Raw genomic sequence first — 22,189 nt, forward strand, 5'->3', positions numbered from 1 at the left:
TGCTTCCAGTAAGTGTCTCCCCACTTCCCCTGCCCTATTTTATGTAACTATGCATGGATAGATTTATATATGTATGTCACAGTTATATCACATATATACATTAGGATTTATATTACTATGGCTATATTTGCTCAGTTGCTTACTTTTATTTTTCCTGGAGTTAATAATTGCTTTTTTTCAATTGCTTAGTTTCTATATACCTACCCTTAATTCTTTCTAAATTCAACAAGAGAAGCAAACAAACAAACAAACAAAAACACTTTTCTCATTCCTGTTTCTCACGTGGTCAAAAGTAACAGGTGCCCATTCCATTTCTCTCTCCTGGAGACTTCTCTCCATCATCATGCTCCAATCCAGCCCTGCTGATCTCCAGGTCTACTGCACAGGCATCTCCAGAAAGACATCATCACCATCATCATCCTGACATTTCCTTCCCTCCTCTCCTGGGATGAATTCCATGCTTCCCAGATCTCATTATCTTTCTCTTTCTTAGTCTATTCCCTCATTTTAATGGACCACTATCCTCATTCAGCAACTGCCTAAGAAAAGTACCTAGGTGTTAAAGTTTTGAGTCTTGGCACATCTAGCCTTAATCTGACTGATGGTTTGGCTGGGTATAAAACTCTAGGTAGTAAGACATTTACCATTAGAATTTTTAAGGTATTATTTCATTATCTTCTAGCTTCTACTGTTGGAATTGAAAGGTCCAATGATATTCTGATTCCTGATCTTTTATACAAGTTCTTTTCCAGTAATTTTTTAGGATCATCTTTTCAATACTGGAGTAGCCTCTGTGTGAGTCTCTTTATAGTCCTTGTATTGGACACCCAATAGGCCTTTTCAACATAAAAACATACCTCTTTCAGTTAAGTGAAATGTTATTTCATTATTTGTTTTGATATTTCCTTTTCTTCCTTTTTTCTTTCATTTTGTAAATGTTTTATTTATTGGATACTGTACTCCCCCAATAGTTTCTTATCTCTTCTCTCACACCCCCCATTTCTTTTTCATTTAGGTACTTGGGAAAATTTCTGAAATTCATTTTCCAACCAGACTATTTAATTTTTCCTATTTATTCTTGAACTCAATTTTGAAAAAATTTTGTGCCCTCTGATTGTTTCTTCCATTAAAAAAAAACAATCTGTTCTTGTTTCATGACTATGATCTTTTGCCTTATCCCTGCTATTATTAAACTAATTTGAAAGTGTTCTTTTTTTTTAAATACTACTTTCATTTTTTTTTTTTTTTAATTATTTGGCTGCGCTGGGTCTTAGTTGCGGCACGCGGGATCATTGTTGCCACATGCAGAATCTTTAGTTGTGGCATGTAGGCTCTTTACCTGCAGCATGCAGGCTCTTAGTTGTGGCATGCGGGATCTGGTTCCCCGACCAGGGTTCGAACCCGGGCCTCCTGCACTGGGAGCACAGAGTCTTAACCTCTGGACCACCAGGGAAGTCCTAAAAGTGTTCTTTTTATATTCAGTGAAAATCAATGAAATGAAATGAAAAAGTAAATTTCTCAATTTACTTTTCTTCCGTTTGTTGTGAGCACTGTCCTTCTCACGTGGAAGGCTTTTTCTCATATGTCTGCTATCACAGGCCATCCTTTTACATTTAGTACCTGGGTGGGGGCAGGGCCTGGTGACTACTAAGTAGACTTTCCTGAAGGGGACTAGGTGGGGACCCATTGGTTTACCTGGGGAAACTGGACATAGGGGGAAATATAATCATCACTGCCTAGCATCTGTGTAGTCTCTTCATATATCCGGGGAAATTCCTTGCCTTATACAGAGCCTGCCTTCCACAATAGAAGCCTAAAAGTGCCACACTGTCAATGAACCAGCTATTCTTACAGATAGGGCACAGACATTACCTGCTCCTCAGCCAATGAGGTGTGCACATCCTGGACTCTGAATGGAAAGGCAGCATCTGGAAAGAGCAAGGAGGAAGCAAATACATTTACATGGAAGCTGGTGGCATCAGTAGTGGCGATGGTGTAATAGCTCCCTCATTTAAATGCTGGTGGTGGGACTTCCCTGGTGGCACAGTGGTTAAGAATCTGCCTGCCAACGCAGGGGACACGGGTTCAAGCCCTGGTCCGGGAAGATCCCACATGCCGCGGAGCAACTAAGCCCATGAGCCACAACTGAGCCTGCACCACAGAGCCCACGAGACACAACTACTGGGCCCGCGCGCCTAGAGCCCGTGCTCCACAACAAGAGAAGCCACCGCAATGAAAAGCCCACGCACCTCAACGAAGGGTAGCCCCCGCTCGCCACAACTAGAGAAAGCCCGCACGCAACAATGAAGACCCAACGCAGCCAAAAATAAATAAAAATAGATTTATAAAAAAAAAAAGTGCTGGTGGTGACAATGCAAAATTGGACATCCCGTGCTCAGGGGCAGCACCACGCCAGCTTTCTTGAGTGATGTGAGTGTTGTCTTGGCCAGCTGGCCTCCCTTGTTCTTACCCATTTTCCAAACCTAGTTCTACAGCCTTTCCAGTAAATCAGCAAGTCACTAAACACTATTTCCATAAATTCCTTTCCTGCTGAAATCAGACTGACAGTTTTCCCCCTATTCTGGGGACCCCAAAATGCTAGTACTCAGAGGTCATTTTTAGAATACACTTCACTTTCTTTAGAGAAGAATGGTTCCATTTCCTGCCTGGCTTCCAGCATTCTGGGAGCCAAGCTCAGCCAAAAATGTTTCAAATAATTCCTCCCTGCTTCCAGAGCCTTTACAATTACACCGGTTTGGAAAGGGACCCGACTATGTACCCATGACCAACCTCTCAGTGCAATCTTCCCAGCTACTTGGGGCCTCCAACTCTTGGACTGTATAGGGTCAAAATTTTCTAGAATTTCTCTGTAAAGGCCTTCACATGCAGCTCTCTCCTCATCACTAAATTAGTTACAATACATCCATTTCTCTCTGCTGACCAAAACAGTGTTGATAATGCTAATCTGCTCCTATTTCTTTTCCTCATATTTGACCTTGCATATTTGTATCTTTTTCTATTCCTTTAGTAACACTGGCATAGGGTATGGGAGGGGAAGAAAAAACTGCAGCATGTGTTCAATCTGGCGTGTTTAACTGAGGACTGCAATGTTATTAGTCTGAGCTGAAAACTTTCAATTATGAAATATTTGAAACATGCAAAAACTTAGAGATACGTAGTACCCCTCATCTGGATTTAATAAATGTCAGTGTTCTGCCAGATTTGCTTCAGATCACAAAGAAATAAAATGTTATAAATATAGAGAAAATATCAACTTCCAACCCCATTCTTCTCTCAGCCTCTCCAGAGAAACTTCTCTCCTAAAGATGCTAGGCACCCTTCCCACAAGTATTTGTATATTTATGAAATCTAAACAGTATCATTGGGAACACATCCTTTCACAACTTTGTTTTTTTCACACAAAACTGTCTTCTAGATTTATTCATGGTGATACAAAAAGATACAGATCCTTTATGATAACCTCTGTATGCTTTACATTCTGTGTATATATTTGGGTTTGTTGCTTGATATCTAGGCTATTTCCAGCTCTTTGCTATTACAAAGACAGAATGGCCATTCCTTTCACACCTTCTTTGTGAACATGGGTCAGTCTCTCTAGAGGACTCTATAATGGGAAGTGCTGAAACCTTGAGTTGGAGCGTTCTTCAACATTATTGGATACTATCAAACGACACTCCAAAGCGGTTGTAACAATTTTACAATCCAACAGTCACATATAAAACAACATTTGCTGCCACATTTTTGACTTTAAATTATCAGGATCGCATAAAACGTTACCTTGTTGCTTCTACAGGCATTTACCTGATAATCAGTGAGAATTTTAATTCATTTATTGGTCTTATCTACTTCTGTTTTGTCCATTTTTCTACTAGGTCCCTGTTTTCTTTGTTACTGATTTGTAGGATTTCATTATATACTATGGATAGTAACCTTTCATTAGACATGTGTCTGAATATTCTATAGGTTGTCTTTTACCTTTGTTTAAGGTATACTTTCTTATACACGCATTTAAAATTTTTAACATAGTCAAATTTATCTCTCCTCTCTTTCATAGTTTGGGCTTTTTGTATCTTGTTCAAAAAAAATCCTCCCAATCTCTAATATTATACAGATGTTTTCCTATATTTTCTTTTAAGAGTTTAAAGGTCTCTCTTTAAAATGCATGTCTTTAATTCATTCAGAATTTATTTACAGGAATATAATTTTAATTTTTACCACACTGTCCCACCATTGCTTTTTGAATAGCCTGCTTTTTCCATACGAATTTGTCATACAAGGTCAAAAACAAGTTCCCACACCATGAAGGTCTCTTTTTATAGTCTCTCTTCTGTTTGAATGGTCTATTCTCTATCCGTATGCCAATGCAGCACCAATTCAAATATCAAAGCATTATAAGAAATCCTACTGACCACATTAATTCTACGTCTCCAATTAATTTTAGTGTCATTCTGCCATGTTTCATGGCAAACTCTCTTGACTTTGTTGCTTTGTTCTATTTTTGAATTGCATCAAATTCATAAACTAATGAGAACTTGGTCGTTGCATACCTTCTGTTATACTTATTATGAGGTACATTTTAATATTTTATTATTCTGACTAGGATCATTTATGTAACCACATTTTCTAATAAACTGTTGCTAGTGTACTAAAAAAAAAATCACTGATTTTTTTGTATATTTCATATCCAGTACTCTTACTGAATGAACCCTTATTAGCATTAATATCAGTTTGATGGTTCTTTTCAATTTTTTTAGTTAGACAATCATACCATTTGCAAAACAACTTTTTCCTTTTGTTGCCTTATCAAGTTGGCTAGTAGTTAACATGGCTTAATTTTAAAATGTATGTTAAGTTAAAAAAAAAAAAAAGGCTATATTCTACTTTATAAACATATTTATATACCTGCAGAAGCACGGGGACTTTGAGAAAATGAAAATAGTTGATTTTTTAGGAGGAAAGATTTTCTTCTTTATAAATATTTGTTACATAGTAGTTTTCAAAAAAAACACATACGACTTTGGAAGTACTATGCAAGAAAATACACTCTATATAATTTTTATTAAAAGTACTGACAGATCAGTTAGAAAGTCATGAAAATACGCCAAAATATTTAAAGGAGGAGTAAGTCTTAACCACATGTGGGAATTTATTTGGGATATGATGAAGGCCTTGCCAGCTAGCCACCCAAATGGCTCTACTCCCCGCAGTCCAACATATTCACTAAAGCAAATGGGGAGAAGTCCACTTTTGGAGTGTGTTCTTGTATTCCTTATGGCATGATTGTAGGAGGAAAAAGAGATGGATTATACTTTCAAAAGCATTTTTAAAATGCTGTTAATTTGGACTTGATTACAAAATGAATGAATGATGGAACCTTCAGTAAAACCATAAGGCAGGCCTACCCACCACCTTCCCAAAACCAAATTCAGTATCTCTATAATTAAGAGCACATACAGGAAATGACTTCAAAAAGTCTCCTTTAAGACTAGATCCCCGATGCCTAGCGAGTTAATAAGAAAACAGACAAAAATAACATCCTGACCCAACTGAGAAAGTTGTGTGGTACACATGAAACAAAAACTGAGAAATAAAATGAAAGGAAAACTGTCAGAAAAATAAAAATGAAAGACATTAGGGTTACTGTGAAAGTGAAAGACAGCAGAATAAAAATGAAAATTTCCAAATAGAAACTCCAAAAGAGAAAATATCAACAAGTAGAAAAGAATCAATGTTCTCCATGAGAGGGTCCATTTCTCCACATTCCATCCAACAACTTTTCATTTTTGCCAATTTGCTGATGTGAAATCCAAGTACTCTTTCTACAGTGAGAAATGGAGGGCATGATTCAGGGGATGAAAGGAAACAAAAAAAGGTACCTTTAACTGAGGAATTAAAGCATGTTAAAGTACTGATAAAAACCTGTAAAAGTAACTTGTACTTATTTTAGAGTTAAAGTAAACAGCTACATTGAGTGGAGAAAGGGGTGAGGAAGAGGACAGAAAAACTAAGGACAAGAATTGATGACAACAAGGAAGGGGAAGAAATATTGCTGATATTTCTGTGTGGAGTACATGCCAAAACAAAGCAGGCCTCTGTGTATTTTTTTAAAAACTCATAAAAGGGCTTCCCTGGTGGCGCAGTGGTTGAGAATCTGCCTGCCAATGCAGGGGACATGGGTTCGAGCCCTGGTCTGGGAAGATCCCACATGCCGCGAAGCGACTAGGCCCGTGAGCCACAATTGCTGAGACTGCGCATCTGGAGCCTGTGCTCCGCAACAAGAGAGGCCACGATAGTGAGAGGCCCGCGCACCGCGATGAAGAGTGGCCCCCACTTGCCGCAACTAGAGAAAGCCCTCGCACAGAAACAAAGACCCAACACAGCCATAAATAAATAAATAAATAAAATTTAAAAAGAAAAAAAAAAGAAATCCCACACGTTCACAATCTGCAAAGCACTTAAAAAAAAAAAACTCATAAAAAATTAAATCATTTATTCATGTGAAACCAAAGAAAGGTGGGTCTGCAGTATAGAGAAGAAAAATGTGCAACTACATTATGAGTTATAAAAGAAAATAGTATTAAGGAAGAAGAAGGGAAGAAAAGAATACAGATAGCAATATTTATTGAGCACTGACTGTATGTCAAGAGACTGAAAATCACAATTACAAGAAGAAAGTGACTAGAAATGTACACAGAGTGCAGTAAGAGAATACAAGACAAATACCTAAGATTTGCTGGGGAGTTAGGGAAGGCTTCACACAGAAAACAGTTGAGCTGAATCTGGAGGGTAAAATAGGATGGAACTGGATGCAGAGCTTGGAGAGAGTAGTTGAGTAAAAAGGAACATGTGCTATTGCAGAGAGAAATGAATCAAAACACACTATGGAAGCATAAAAAATAGTAACAATGGGATTAAGAATGTGGATGTAATATATAAACAGGTCACAAGAAATAGTTTAGTCCAGGGATTACACTCCAAACCATATAAAGATACAAAAGGAAACAAATCATGATCAACAACACATCAGAAAGAACTGATTATAATGCTTAAGGATTCACAGCTTTAAAACCATCACACAGGTTCTCAGATTTGAAAAAAAAAGAAAACTTAGTTAATAGACGTATGAAAGCAAAAGCTAATTACCTCAACTTACTGAAAGAACCTCAGTTGTAAATACAACAAAAAAACAAAATACAACATGTTACTCTAAAGATGTATAAACCAAAAGACAGAAAAAATTTTAAAGGAGATAGTAATAAAACTGTATTTTTAAAAAACCAGAGGAAGCAATATTATTGGGTGTCAAGATTAAAAGAAAAATATCAAGCTAGATGTTATGGTAAAAGAAATATTTGTAGGGAATTCCATGGCGGTCCAGTGGTTAGTTAGGACTGCGAGCTTTCACTGCCGAGGGTGCAGGTTCAATCCTTGGTCGGGGAACTAAGATCCCACAAACTGTGCAGCATGGCCAAAAAAAAGAAATGAAAAGAAATATTTGTAATAAAATACGACATTTTATGTCAAGTACTAACAAATGAAATCAAGGCAAAAACTGAGACACAGAAGGAGAAATCAGCTGAAAATAACCACATTTAGTTATTAATGAGATAAATTATTAACAGTGTGTCTACAGTGCACCGGGTATTATTCTCGGCACCCAGGCACTGAATAAAAGTGACAAAATTCTCTGCATTTCTTGAAGTTACATTCTAGGGAGAAAGACTGACAATAAATAAATAAGTAAAGAAACAAACAAATAAATAAAATTTATTTTTGACATGCTGCGAAATGCTACAAAGGATAATAAAGCAGGAAAGGGAAAAATGCTGGGAGTCTCAGTTCTAAAAAACAGGGGTGACAAGAATTGAGAAGTGGACATTCCTCCCTCAGCAGAAGGAGGTAAGGGAGCAAGGTAATCACAATGTCATACAGACCCAGTGCACAAACACAGTAATGACAAAAGAAAACAAAGAATGAAATTAATGAAACCAATAAAAGTTATACTGATCTCTATGCCCTAAAAATGGGATCAACTTTCTAGCCAATTGTCCATGGTATGTATATAAAAACTGAGCAAACATAAAGTATTTTAAAAACCTAAAATGTATTTTTTTAATACACAGTCTATATTCTTGGATCAAAATTTAATTTTTAGGAGTGTTCAATAAAAACAAAACAACTACGTGTATGAGCATACTGAAACACAAGAAGTCATTTACAATCCTGAAAAATAGAAGAGCAAACTTTCTCACCTAGTGGATTAAGCCAAAATCATACACTGAGGTAAATGTGTGGCTTTTAATATAAACTATAAACTGAGAATTCAACTCAAAACCTCAGAAAAGTACAGAAAAATGTTAATAAAATAAAGAAAAATGTAAAATTTAATAAACATACTAATAGAATAAATAAATATATCTCGAACATAATTCTTTGATAAAAACAATAAAATCTTTGTATCCCCAGAAATCACACTATCTTAGAAATGAGGAAAAAAATTGGAGATTAGATATATAAACCAGAGAATCTTTTAAAAAATCTGAAAATGAAAGATAAACATGGACATAAATGATTTCCTATTAAAAATACAATAGCCTAAGTAGAATACTAGAAAAGACCAATAAAACTAAAGAAGAAATGAAAAATTATCAATAAACTACATCCCAAATATAGGAGATACAGAGATTGCTGGTAATTCTTTCCAACTTGAAGAAATGTTAATTTCTTAATTAAACTAAGAAATCACAGTGTGTTCTGCATGTATATGAAGAAACACACATAATAAAACACACATAATAAAACGTGAAGGAAAAACTAGCAGGTTATCCAATCCAATTACGCCTAAGTTAAATAGGGTTTCAGTCTCAACACTCAAGATATTTATGAAAACTAAACTATTGTATTTTACATATTGAGAGATTATTATTTGCCAAGCACTATAATAATAACTTTACATATGTTATCAGCAGATACAAATGAAATTTTAGGCAATACAATTAGTATTCCGCATAAATAACTTAAATAAGAACAAAAGGGCTTCCCTGGTGGCGCAGTGGTTGAGAATCTGCCTGCTAATGCAGGGGACACGGGTCCGAGCCCTGGTCTGGGAAGATCCCACATGCCGCGGAGCAACTAGGCCCGTGAGCCACAATTACTGAGCCTGCGCGTCTGGAGCCTGTGCTCCGCAACAAGAGAGGCTGCGATGGTGAGAGGCCCGCGCACCGCGATGAAGAGTGGCCCCCGCTTGCCACAACTAGAGAAAGCCCTCGCACAGAAACAAAGACCCAACACAGCCAAAATTAAATAAATAAATAAATAAAGCTTCTTTCCTTCTTAAAAAAAAAAAAAAATAAGAACAAAAGTATAAGATCACTTAATCATAAGGTAGGAACTTAAAGTTCTATACAAATTTCTATAAGAATGGTTTCTATTTTTGGTACATATTTAAAACAACCAAAAAGAAAAACAACCGATTATTATTATTAAAGATTAGATAATTCTCTATGACCTAAAATGAAATGACAGAAATATTAGAAAAAAATGAGACAAAGTACAATTATTTTTTCTGATATCATGGACATGATAGCTGTTATACTGACAATAGTATTCCCAGGGTCTAGTACGTTATCAGGCACATAGATTGAGAAAAATCAATAGTATATATATTAGGAATAAAATATATAATTACTTACATAAAGAGCTTACACAAATTGTTCAAGAAAATATTAATAAACTTGTTCTTTGTGAAGTGACAACTATGGCTAACAAATGTTGTACAGTGAGAATGTATCATTTTACAATGTAAAAAATGTATTTTGTTATTTAGAAAAGTAACACGCTGGAAAAGAACAGGAAGAGCTGGCTCACAAAAGAAAGAAATACGAAAGAAAATGTTTCACCTTACTACCTTAAAAAAAGGTCACACTAATTCTTTAGTACAATGCTACTGGGATGCAATTAGCTAAATGCTTCGAAAGCCATTAAAATGTGAGGGTTCTAAAAAAAAATCTACAACCTTAAAAATTAATCCATATAAATAAAGATATAAATTTCAGCATTTTTAACAGCAGCACAAAATGGAAGTAAACCAAATGTGTAACTGGAAAATTGTTAAGTAAATTAAGACACCAAAGCAATTTTTTTAAATGGCATATACTACACGGGAAACATTTTATAATGTAATGTTAAGCTTAAAAAGAAGAAAACACATATATATATAAATGATCACTGTCAATGCATTTTAAAAATAAATCACCTTCAAGGTATCTTACTCGTAAATAAAACAAAATTAATCTTCTAGATGGCTACTGAAGAGAACTTCAAAAAGTACAAATTCTTTTTTTTTTAAACATCTTTATTGAAGTATAATTGCCTTACAATGGTGTGTTAGCTTCTGCTTTATAACAAAGTGAATCAGTTATACACATACAATATGTTCCCATATCTCTTCCCTCTTGCATCTCCCTCCCTCCCACCCTCTCCATCCCACCCCTCTAGGTGGTCACAAAGCACCAAGCTGATCTCCCTGTGCTATGCGGCTGCTTCCCACTAGTTATCTATTTTACATTTGGTAGTGTATATATGTCCATGACACTCTCTTACCCTGTCACATCTCACCCCACCCCCTCCCCATATCCTCAAGTCCATTCTCTAGTAGGTCTGTGTCTTTATTCCCGTCTTGCCACTACGTTCTTCATGGCTTTTTTTTTTTTTTCCTTAGATTCCGTATATATGTGTTAGCATACTGTATTTGTTTTTCTCTTTCTGACTTACTTCACTCTGTATGACAGACTCTAACTCCATCCACCTCATTACAAATACCTCCATTTCATTTCTTTTTATGGCTGAGTAATATTCCATTGTACATATGTGCCACATCTTCTTTATCCATTCATCTGTCGATGGACATTTAGGTTGCTTCCATGTCCTGGCTATTGTAAATAGAGCTGCAATGAACATTTTGGTACATGACTCTTTTTGAACTATGGTTTTCTCAGGGTATATGCCCAGTAGTGGGATTGCTGGGTTGTATGGTAGTTCTATTTGCAGTTTTTTAAGGAACCTCCATACTGTTCTCCATAGTGGCTGTATCAATTTACATTCCCACCAACAGTGCAAGAGTGTTCCCTTTCCTCCACACCCTCTCCAGCATTTATTGTTTCTAGATTTTTTGATGATGGCCATTCTGACCGGTGTGAGATGATATCTCATTGTAGTTTTGATTTGCATTTCTCTAATGATTAATGATGTTGAGCATTCTTTCATGTGTCTGTAGGCCATCTGTATATCTTCTTTGGAGAAATGTCTATTTAGGTCTTCTGCCCATTTTTGGATTGGGTTGTTCGTTTTTTTGTTATTAAGCTGCATGAGCTGCTTGTAAATCTTGGAGATTAATCCTTTGTCAGTTGCTTCATTTGCAAATATTTTCTCCCATTCTGAGGGTTGTCTTTTGGTCTTGTTTACGGTTTCCTTTGCTGTGCAAAAGCTTTTAAGTTTCATTAGGTCCCATTTGTTTATTTGTGTTCTTATTTCCATTTCTCTGGGAGCTGGGTCAAAAAGAATCTTGCTGTGATGTATGTCATAGAGTGTTCTGCCTATGTTTTCCTCTAAGAGTTTGATAGTGTCTGGCCTTACATTTAGGTCTTTAATCCATTTTGAGTTTATTTTTGTGCATGGTGTCAGGGAGTGTTCTAATTTCATACTTTTACATGTATCTGTCCAATTTTCCCAGCACCACTTATTGAAGAGGCTGTCTTTTCTCCACTGTATATTCTTGCCTCCTTTATCAAAGATAAGGTGACCATATGTGTGTGGGTTTATCTCTGGGCTTTCTATCCTGTTCCATTGATCTATATTTCTGTTTTTGTGCCAGTACCAAACTGTCTTGATTACTGTAGCTTTGTAATATAGTCTGAAGTCAGGGAGCCTGATTCCCCCAGCTCCATTTTTTGTTCTCAAGATTGCTTTGGCTATTCGGGGTCTTTGGTGTTTCCATACAAATTGTGAAATTTTTTGTTCTAGTTCTGTGAAAAAAGCCAGTGGTAGTTTGATAGGGATTGCATTGAAGCTGTAGATTGCTTTGGGTAGTAGAGTCATTTTCACAATGTTGATTCTTCCAATCCAGGAACATGGTATATCTCTCCATCTATTTGTATCATCTTTAATTTCTTTCATCAGTGTCTTATAATTTTCTGCATACAGGTCTTTTGTCTCCTTAGGTAGGTTTATTCCTAGATATTTTATTCTTTTTGTTGCAATGGTAAACGGGAGTGTTTTCTTAATTTCACTTTCAGATTTTTCGTCATTAGTGTATAGAAATGCAAGAGATTTCTGTGCATTAATTTTGTATCCTGCTAAAAAGTACAAATTCTTCAAATTAATTCCAAAATCCAATTTTAGAGCATTACGACTAAATTCCCATTTTTCTCAACATAATATTAAGGAAGACTCTAAAACACAGCATTTGCTGTTCTAACATCTAAGTCATTCATGAAAATGATGGGCTATGACTAAATAAGAATATTTGAAATAAATTTTTGAAAAAAAAATCTGTAATTTATTCCAGGAAATCTGAGGAGCTGAGGGAACTGCGGATGCACAGGGCTTCTAAACTCATGTGGTACATACTGTACTCATTCCAGCAGGTGTGGCAGGCAGACACTATCCATTACCTACCCCATATTTCTCCCTCCCAATTCTTCCCAAACAGGAGATTCTCAATTTGTTCGAGTAGCCATGGAGCACCTTGGCAGGTATCCTTTCCCCTACCCCAGGGGAGAAATCAGGAATTCTCCACAGCAGTCATGGACTCTCATGCCCCTTGGCCAGTGACTGGTCTAGGGGTAACTACCTAATGTAGTTCTGACCAATGAGAAGGAAGCAGATGTCTGCAGCATGCAACTTGCTGGGTAACTTAAGCTCTCTTGATAAAAAGCAACAGACTGGGCTAGCAAGCCCTTGGCTTGCCACCTTCTGCCTCCCCCTTCTTCCTCTTGGAGCACAGGAAGCCTGGAAGAGCAATGGTATCTTGCATTGCCAAGGCCAGCCTGAGGGAACATACCAAGGAAATGAAGGGCAAAATCCAGGGTCCCTCGTGGCATTCCTGAGCAGCACATGCACCAGCCCAGGAGTGTTGACTTCTGGGGCTGCTTCTTTCCATTTGTTTAAGTCACTAGACTGGGTTTCTAACGTCTGAAGCTGATCACATTCCTAATATATACAGCAAATAAATCTGAATAGGTAAATGTGATTTTTATTCACGAATACTTGCTATTTAATTTTTACCAAAAGTAGACAATATTTTGATCAAAGATATTCAAACAAGAGGTTGTAAGGAGAATAAGGGATGAAGAAACAAATTAATAAATAAATGGGAGATGACAAGAGGATGTTTAAGATGCATCTCTAAATTTAGTTCCTATAGAAACGAGTCCACTAAAAATATTTTTAAATCGTACATATGAAGGATAAATTTTGGATTTTAATGAAGAAGTCTCATTCTCTCAGCTCATATTTTAATGACTATTCAAGAAAAAGTTCTCCACATCAAATCTGGCTCAGGAAAACGAAGTGAATCTTCACACAAAAAATAAATTTACATAGTTTTCCCACTTTAAATGGGAGTTGCCTTCTTGTTTTTTCAACAGTTGGAAAACTTGCTTTTGGAAATTCAAATTTTAATTTTACATTTGGTAGGAAAAAGTGCAGAAAACTCTTTATTCTGTTTGTAAAGATGAATCAGATTCAAAGTGTTCTAGTGATGAATCAGCAACTAGGTCCAAATCCTTTGGTTTAAAAAAAAAAAAAAATCTCTTTATTACTCTATGTTTACCCATCACGTAAATTAAAAGGTCACAGTATTTTGCACAGATATTTCTATAAGATCATTACTGCCCTATTTGATAAAACCTTGAATCTTTTGTAATGTTTTAAATGTTGGTATAAAATTTTTCATGGGGGAGTCCATTGCCATGGGAAAAAAAACCCCTATAAATGGTGTATATTATTAAAAAAAAAATAAAAACTTTTTTGTCTTACTATGCCTTTCTCTACAAAAAGTAAAGTTGCAGCTAAGATTGAATAGAAAATGAAATATTTATGTGTGCTGCTAGTTTGCATGCATTCAAAATGCTTCAGAAAATTCAACAGGTGACTTAGATCACCTGAATTCACAAACTAAACCTTCACAAGGAAATCACCTATATGACCGCATCCGCAGCTTTCACCAGCCATCCACGTCACTTCTGATTACTTGGTTAAATGAAAGCATGGGGAATGGTTCACTGAGGCTCTTGACATACCTTCTCTCAGAACAGAAATCTACCTTCAAACATGTTGGAGCTCCCCACATGTCTGGGTGGGGAGTTCTCTGCAGTCTCCTAATAATCTATTGCCCATAATGTCTCCAGAAAATTAACAGAAAAGGTAAAAACCAGGTTCATCTTTAGAAAAGCAAGGCTCTCAATATGGTCATAAGAACAGTATCTAGTACAATGCCTGGTACATTCTGTGCACTCAAGCAAACACACTGCTTTTTCCTCTATTTTTCAGTCTATACCCTGATATTCACTCAACAAATATCTATTAGGCAACAAATATTTGAGGCGCTGTTCTACATGCTGAAGTTACTGCCCTAAAAATGTTTACATTTAGTGGGAGAGAAAATGAACAAACAAACATGATGTAAGAGCAACATACAGTACTCAGGTTTTGAATTCAACAAAATATTTTTTAACCTATTCTACCTGGAATGCCATCAAGAATATTAATTCTAAAAGTGGGATTTTGATTTAAAAATCCTAAAAGACAACTTATTTACATATCACAAACCAATACTTTTAAGAATTACCTACGACATAGTTTAGCAGTATTCATTTTCCGGCAAGTTGGAAGTATTTTCATTTCAACTGAATTGCATATTTTTTTAAAACTGAACTTGTACAAATTAGAAAATTAGTAGTTATCATCATAAAATAAGCTAAAAATAATATTTTACATTCTTTTTTAGCAGTCAACTCTAGCCTAGTATTACAATCCATAATATTCCTACCATGGAAAAGTGAGGTAGCTTTCTTTATATCAGTTACAACCTGGAAAGAGTCAACTTTCATATCTGGGCCTCTTAAACACAGTATGAACTCGAGTAGGAGTCAATCATGACTTCGGTTTAATTTAATTTTACTTTGTTCACTTCCATCCTTTTATATATATATTTTTACAAATATTTAACAGTCATCTAATTTTATTTATTTATTCATTTTTGGCTGTGTTGGGTCTTCGTTTCTACGTGAAGGCTTTTCTCCAGTTGCGGCAAGCGGGGGCCACTCTTCATCGCCGTGCGCGGGCCTCTCACTATCGCGGCCTCTCTTGTTGCGGAGCACAGGCTCCAGATGCGCAGGCTCAGCAGCTGTGGCTCACGGGCCTAGTTGCTCCGCGGCACGTGGGATCTCCCCAGACCAGGGCTCAAGCCCGTGTCCCCTGCATTGGCAGGCAGACCCTCAACCACTGCACCACCAGGGAAGCCCCATCCTTTATATCTAATGAAGTACTTTCACAAGGACCCAAGTTTAACAGAACCATAGTGATATGAGTTACATAGGCACTCCAGTACTGAGTGCCAGAGCGAAGTCAGAAGAACAAATAGCGTTAAGTAGCCCCTTTGTGCAGAGAAGTACAAAAACACAACCTCTAGTAGCCATCTTTAGCAGCAAAGTCCTCCTGATTCGTCAATAGCAGACTTCCTTTCTTATGGAATTAATGAGTGAAAAGGACTTCGCTAAAAATTTAATAAAATGTCAGAGGAAAATATGATATATAAATGAAGGAAGTTTTTCCATGTGTAAAAGTAATGAAAGAAATTACAAAGGAAAAAGTTAATAGATTTGGTTACATGAAACTTTAAAACATCTATATATTAAAAGGCAAACCAAAAACTAGTAAGAAAACTACAACATACGTTTAATGTACTGACTATACATGATAATTACATACATAATACTCTATAAAATACTGCATTGAGTCACTGTAAATCAAGATAAAATATTAACACTCCAAAAGAAAGATGGGAGAAGAAACATTAATAGGAAATTCACAAAAGAAAACAATAGATAACTGGCTAAACATTTGAAAAATGTTTCTACCCAATAAATAAATACAAATGAAAAGAGTTTTTTTTTGGGAGGGGTTGTTTTTGTTTTTCATAAAATGCACTCATTGGCTACTGAGGAGGAGTGAAAACTAGTTTTAAAAAAAGAACTTTTAGGGCTTCCCTGGTGGCGCACTGGTTGAGAATCTGCCTGCCAATGCAGGGAACACGGGTTCGAGCCCTGGTCTGGGAAGATCCCACATGCTGCGGAGCAACTGGGCCCGTAAGCCACAATTGCTGAGCCTGCGCGTCTGGAGCCTGCGCGTCTGGAGCCTGTGCTCCTCAGCAGGAGAGGCCGTGATAGTGTGAGGCCCGCGCACCGCGATGAAGAGTGGCCCCCACTTGCCGCAACTAGAGAAAGCCCTCGCACAGAAACGAAGACCCAACACAGCCAAAAATTAATTAATTAATTAAAAAAATAATAATAATCTTTAAAAAAAAAAAAAAAAAGAACTTTTAGGAATATCTATCAAGAGCCTCTATAAGGTTTACAAACTTTTACCCAGTCATTTTACTCCTGAAAATGTCTTAAGGAAGTATTCCAAAAGACAAAATGTTATGCAGAAGATATTCATCACAGCATTATTTATAATAAAAAAGAATTGTAAACTACCTAAATGCCCCCAAACTATATAAATTATGGAATGTCCAAAAATATTATATACTCAAAAAAATTAGTGCTTTTAATTATGAGAGAACACAATATAATGTTAAGTTTAAATTAAAAAACTATGTGTGCAATGTGACCTCAACAATTTAAAGAGGGAAAAAAGCTAATAGCAATAGCACACACACAGATGGGGAGAATACCACCAGCAAGTAGTATTTTAGGGTTGGTAATGTTGATAGTGTTGGTTACCTTTCTCTTTCCACTCTACTGTAAATGCCAGGCTTTCTACACATTCTAAGAAGATGGGGTCTCTGCCCAGTCATCACTGTGCTCCCAGCATTGTGCCTTTCACACAGTAGGTACTTAGAAATATCTGTTGACTAAATTTAAAGCCAAAGGGAAAAAAATAAATATTTTATAGAAAAATTAACAAACACATACATATATACACACATGTAAATATACATGTATGTGTGTGGATGTGTACACATATATATATACATCCAGAGTACCAATATCAAAACTTAGAGAGGGAGGGGGTAACTTTTCAGCATCTATGTTTATATTCTTAATATTGTAAAAAGCAGGGTAATCTGGGTACAGGAGGTAAGGGGAACAAGAAAAAAAACATCCAAAAAGTTGCTTGAAAAGTTTTTATAAGAATAAAATCAGAGGGTGTTGTAATTTTGAACTGTTATCTTTGTTAATGCACAGAGAAAAGCACTCTCTAGCTCTTTATACTGAAGGTCACCTGTGGGGAGTTTTACTCAAGAATGCAAAGACTGTCTCCTTATGTTATAAACTGGGGGTAATTGACAAGGAGCTAAAGAATTAATGCAACAGAAAAAGACCATCTTTTCTCATTACCCCATATCACAAAAGAAGTTGTGTCTTAAAACTTTCTGTTTTTAATCTTCACAATTATTTTTAAGTCTCTGATGTTTAAATTCCACAGTTTACTTGAAGGTCATCCACTTTTAAATTCAGTACCATGATTTCATTCATGCAAAAAGCAGCAGTAATATTGTTTAAAAAGAAATGAGGCATGTAAACTTTCTGAAATTGTTTGAAGGTTTCAGCACAGTGCAACCACAATAGGATTGATAATTAATAGCAAAAGATATTATTTGTTTAGAACAATGCAGCATTTTAAATAGAAGAACTCTCCAAACCACCCTTGCTGAACAGAAATAACATACTAATTACATGAAATTTCTAAAAAATCTTTAAAAAAAAAAAGAAATAACATACTAGTGCATATTCCTACAAACTAACAGAAGATGCTACCATTCATAAATATGAGGGTGAAAAACTTTTCTCACCAATTTGATATTAATCCTTGGTACATGTGAAAGTACTGAGTAGAATGTTCCACTGAGACAGGCCATGGCTCAAAGTCTATAACTGGGTGAGGCTATGAATTTCAAATAAAAAACCCAACCTGAAAAATATAAAGGGCAACCAGAGCCATCTTGTGCATTTCCTATGAATATTAAATGACTGGTTCAAGCATGCTACATCTGTCAGACTCCAACATCTCCACTAAGGAGATTAGAAACTCAAATCCTTCAATTAACAGACTATCTCTGATTACTTAATATTTCATTCACAATCCTGTGCTAAGTTCAGAGTTTAAGAAAGCTGATAAGTACAGAAGCCTCTTAGATAGCCTCATCAACCAGAGGGTAGACAGCAGAAGCAAGAAGGACTACAAGCCTGCAGCCTGTGGAACAAAAACCACATTCACAGAGAGACAGACAAGATGAAAGGCAGAGGGCTATGTACCAGATGAAGGAACAAGATAAAACCCCAGAAAAACAACTAAATGAAGTGGAGATAGGCAACCTTCCAGAAAAAGAATTCAGAATAACGATAGTGAACATGATCCAGGACCTCGGAAAAAGAATGGAGGCAAAGACCGAGAAGATGCAAGAAATGTTTAACAAAGACCTAGAAGAATTAAAGAACAAACAAACAGAGATGAACAATACAATAACTGAAAAGAAAACTACACTAGAAGGAATCAATAGCAGAATAACTGAGGCAGAAGAACGGATAAGTGACCTGGAAGACAGAATGGTGGACTTCACTGCTGCGGAACAGACTAAAGAAAAAAGAACGAAAAGAAATGAAGACAGCCTAAGACACCTCTGGGACAACATTAAACGCAACAACATTCGCATTACAGGGGTCCCAAAAGGGGAAGAGAGAGAGAAAGGACCAGAGAAAATATTTGAACAGATGATAGTCAAAAACTTCCCTAACATGGGAAAGGAAATAGCCACCCAAGTGCAGGAAGCGCAGCAAGTCCCATACAGGATAAACCCAAGGAGAAACACGCCGAGACACATAGTAATCCAATTGGCAAAAATTAAAGACAAAGAAAAATTATTGAAAGCAGCAAGGGAAAAATGACAAATAACATACAATGGAACTTCCATAAGGTTAACAGCTGATTTCTCAGCAGAAACTCTACAAACCAGAAGGGAGTGGCATGGTATACTTGAAGTGATGAAAGGGAAGAACCTACAACCAAGATTACTCTACCCGGCAAGGATCTCATTCAGATTCGACGGAGAAATCAAAAGCTTTACAGACAAGCAAAAGCTAAGAGAATTCAGCACCACCAAACCAGCTCTACAACAAATGATAAAGGAACTTCCCTACGTGGGAAACACAAGAGAAGAAAAGAATCTACGAAAACAAACTCAAAACAATTAAGAAAATGGTCATAGGAACATACATATCGATAATTACCTTAAACATGAATGGATTAAATGCTCCAACCAAAAGACACAGGTTTGCTGAATGGATACAAAAACAAAACCCATCTATATGCTGTCTACAAGAGACCCACTTCAGACCTAGGGACACATACAGACTGAAAGTGAGGGGATGGAAAATGATATTCCGTGCAAATGGAAATCAAAAGAAAGCTGGAGTAGCAATACTCATATCAGATAAAATAGACTTTAAAATAAAGAATGTTACAAGAGACAAGGAAGGACACTACATAATGATCAGGGGATCAATCCAAGAAGAAGATATAAAATTATAAATATATATGCACCCAACATAGGAGCACCTCAATACATAAGGCAACTGCTAACAGTTATAAAAGAGGAAATCGACAGTAACACAATAATAGTGGGGGATTTTAACACCTCACTTACACCAATGGACAAATCATCCAAAATGAAAATAAATAAGGAAACAGAAGCTTTAAATGACACAATAGGCCAGATAGATTTAATTGATATTTATAGGACATTCCATCCAAAAACAGCAGATTACACTTTCTTCTCAAGTGCACATGGAACATTCTCCAGGATAGATCACATCTTGGGTCACAAATCAGGCCTCAGTAAATTTAAGAAAACTGAAATCATATCAAGCATCTTTTCTGACCACAACGCTATGAAATTAGAAATGAATTACAGGGAAAAAAATGTAAAAAACACAAACACATGGAAGCTTAACAATACGTTACTAAACAACCAAGAGATCACTGAAGAAATCAAAGAGGAAATCAAAAAATACCTAGAGACAAATGACAATGAAAACACAACAATCCAAAACCTATGGGATGTAGCTAAAGCAGTTCTAAGAGAGAAGTTTATAGCTATACAAGTCTACCTCAAGAAACAAGAAAAATCTCAAGTAAACAATCTAACCTTACACCTAAAGGAACTAGAGAAAGAAGAACAAACAAAACCCAACTTAGCAGAAGGAAAGAAATCATAAAGATCAGAGCGGAAATAAATGAAATGGAAACAAAGAAAACAATAGAAAAGATCAATAAAACTAAAAGCTGGTTCTTTGAGAAGATAAACAAAATTGATCAACCATTAGGCAGACTCATCAAGAAAAAGAAGGAAAGGACTCAAATCAATAAAATTAGAAATGAAAAAGGCGAAGTTACAACAAACACCGCAGAAATACAAAGTATCCTAAGAGACTACTACAAGCAACTCTATGCCAATAAAATGGACAACCTGGAAGAAATGGACAAATTCTTAGAAAGGTATAACCTTCCAACACTGAACCAGGAAGATACAGAAAATATGAACAGACCAATCACAAGTAGTGAAATGGAAACTGGGATTAAAAATCTTCCAAGAAACTAAAGTCCAGGACCAGATGGCTTCACAGGTGAATTCTATCAAATATTTAGAGAAGAGCTAATACCTATCCTTCTCAAACTCTTCCAAAATATTGCAGAGGGAGGAACGCTCCCCAACTCATTCTACGAGGCCACCATCACCCTGATACCAAAACCAGACAAACATACTATAATAAAAGAAAATTACAGACCAATATCACTGATGAATATAGATGCAAAAATCCTCAACAAAATACTAGCAAACAGAATCCAACAGCACATTAAAAGGATCATACACCATGATCAACTGGGATTTATCTCAGGGATGCAAGGATTCTTCAATATACGCAAATCAATCAATGGGATACACCATATTAACAAACTGAAGAATAAAAACCATATGATCATCTCAATAGATGCAGAAAAAGCTTTTGACAAAATTCAACACCCATTTATGATAAAAACTCTCCAGAAAGTGGGCATAGAGGGAACCTACCTCAGTATAATAAAGGCCATATACGAAAACCCCACAGCCAACATCATTCTCAATGGTGAAAAACTGAAAGCATTTCCTCTAAGATCAGGAACGAGACAAGGATGTCCACTCGCACCATTATTATTCAATATAGTTTTGGAAGTCCTAGCCACGGCAATCAGAGAAGAAAAAGAAATAAAAGGAATACAAATTGGAAAAGAAGAAGTAAAACTGTCACTGTTTGCAGATGACATGATACTATACATAGAGAATCCTAAAAATGCCACCAGAAAACTACTAGAGCTGATCAATGAATTTGGTAAAGTTGCAGGATACCAAATTAATGCACAGAAATCTCTTGCATTCCTATACACTAACGATGAAAAATCTGAAAGAGAAATTAAGGAAACACTCCCATTTACCATTGCGACAAAAAGAATAAAATACCTAGGAATAAACCTCCCTAGGGAGACAAAAGACCTGTATGCAGAAAACTATAAGACACTGATGAAAGAAATTAAAGATGATACCAACAGATGGAGTGATATACCATGTTCTTGGATTGGAAGAATCAATATTGTGAAAATGACTATACTACCCAAAGCAATCTACAGATTCAATGCAATCCCTATCAAATTACCAATGGCATTTTTTATGGAACTAGAACAAAAAAATCTTAAAATTTGTACGGAGACACAAAAGACCCCGAATAGCCAAAGCAGTCTTGAGGGAAAAAAACTGAGCTGGGGGAATCAGACTCCCTGACTTCAGACTATACTACAAAGCTACAGTAGTCAAGACAATATGGTACTGGCACAAAAACAGAAACATCGATCA

General features: G+C 36.2%; 1 protein-coding gene across 9 annotated transcripts in view; it reads right to left on the minus strand.

Annotated features, from left to right (window-relative positions):
• The window catches only part of SIPA1L1 (signal induced proliferation associated 1 like 1), a 502,626-nt gene that overhangs the window by 149,425 nt on the left and 331,012 nt on the right, over positions 1-22,189 (minus strand). The window contains exon 4 of one of the 9 annotated variants that reach the window (XM_068543390.1): positions 1,873-1,928. The exons of the other annotated variants lie outside the window; for them this stretch is intronic. The gene's annotated coding sequence lies outside the window, so the exon portion shown is untranslated. The remainder of the gene's footprint in view (positions 1-1,872; positions 1,929-22,189) is intronic. 9 annotated transcript variants of the gene reach the window in all.

The sequence above is a fragment of the Eschrichtius robustus genome, chromosome 1 (assembly GCF_028021215.1).
Source record: "Eschrichtius robustus isolate mEscRob2 chromosome 1, mEscRob2.pri, whole genome shotgun sequence".
Lineage (NCBI taxonomy): Eukaryota > Metazoa > Chordata > Mammalia > Artiodactyla > Eschrichtiidae > Eschrichtius > Eschrichtius robustus.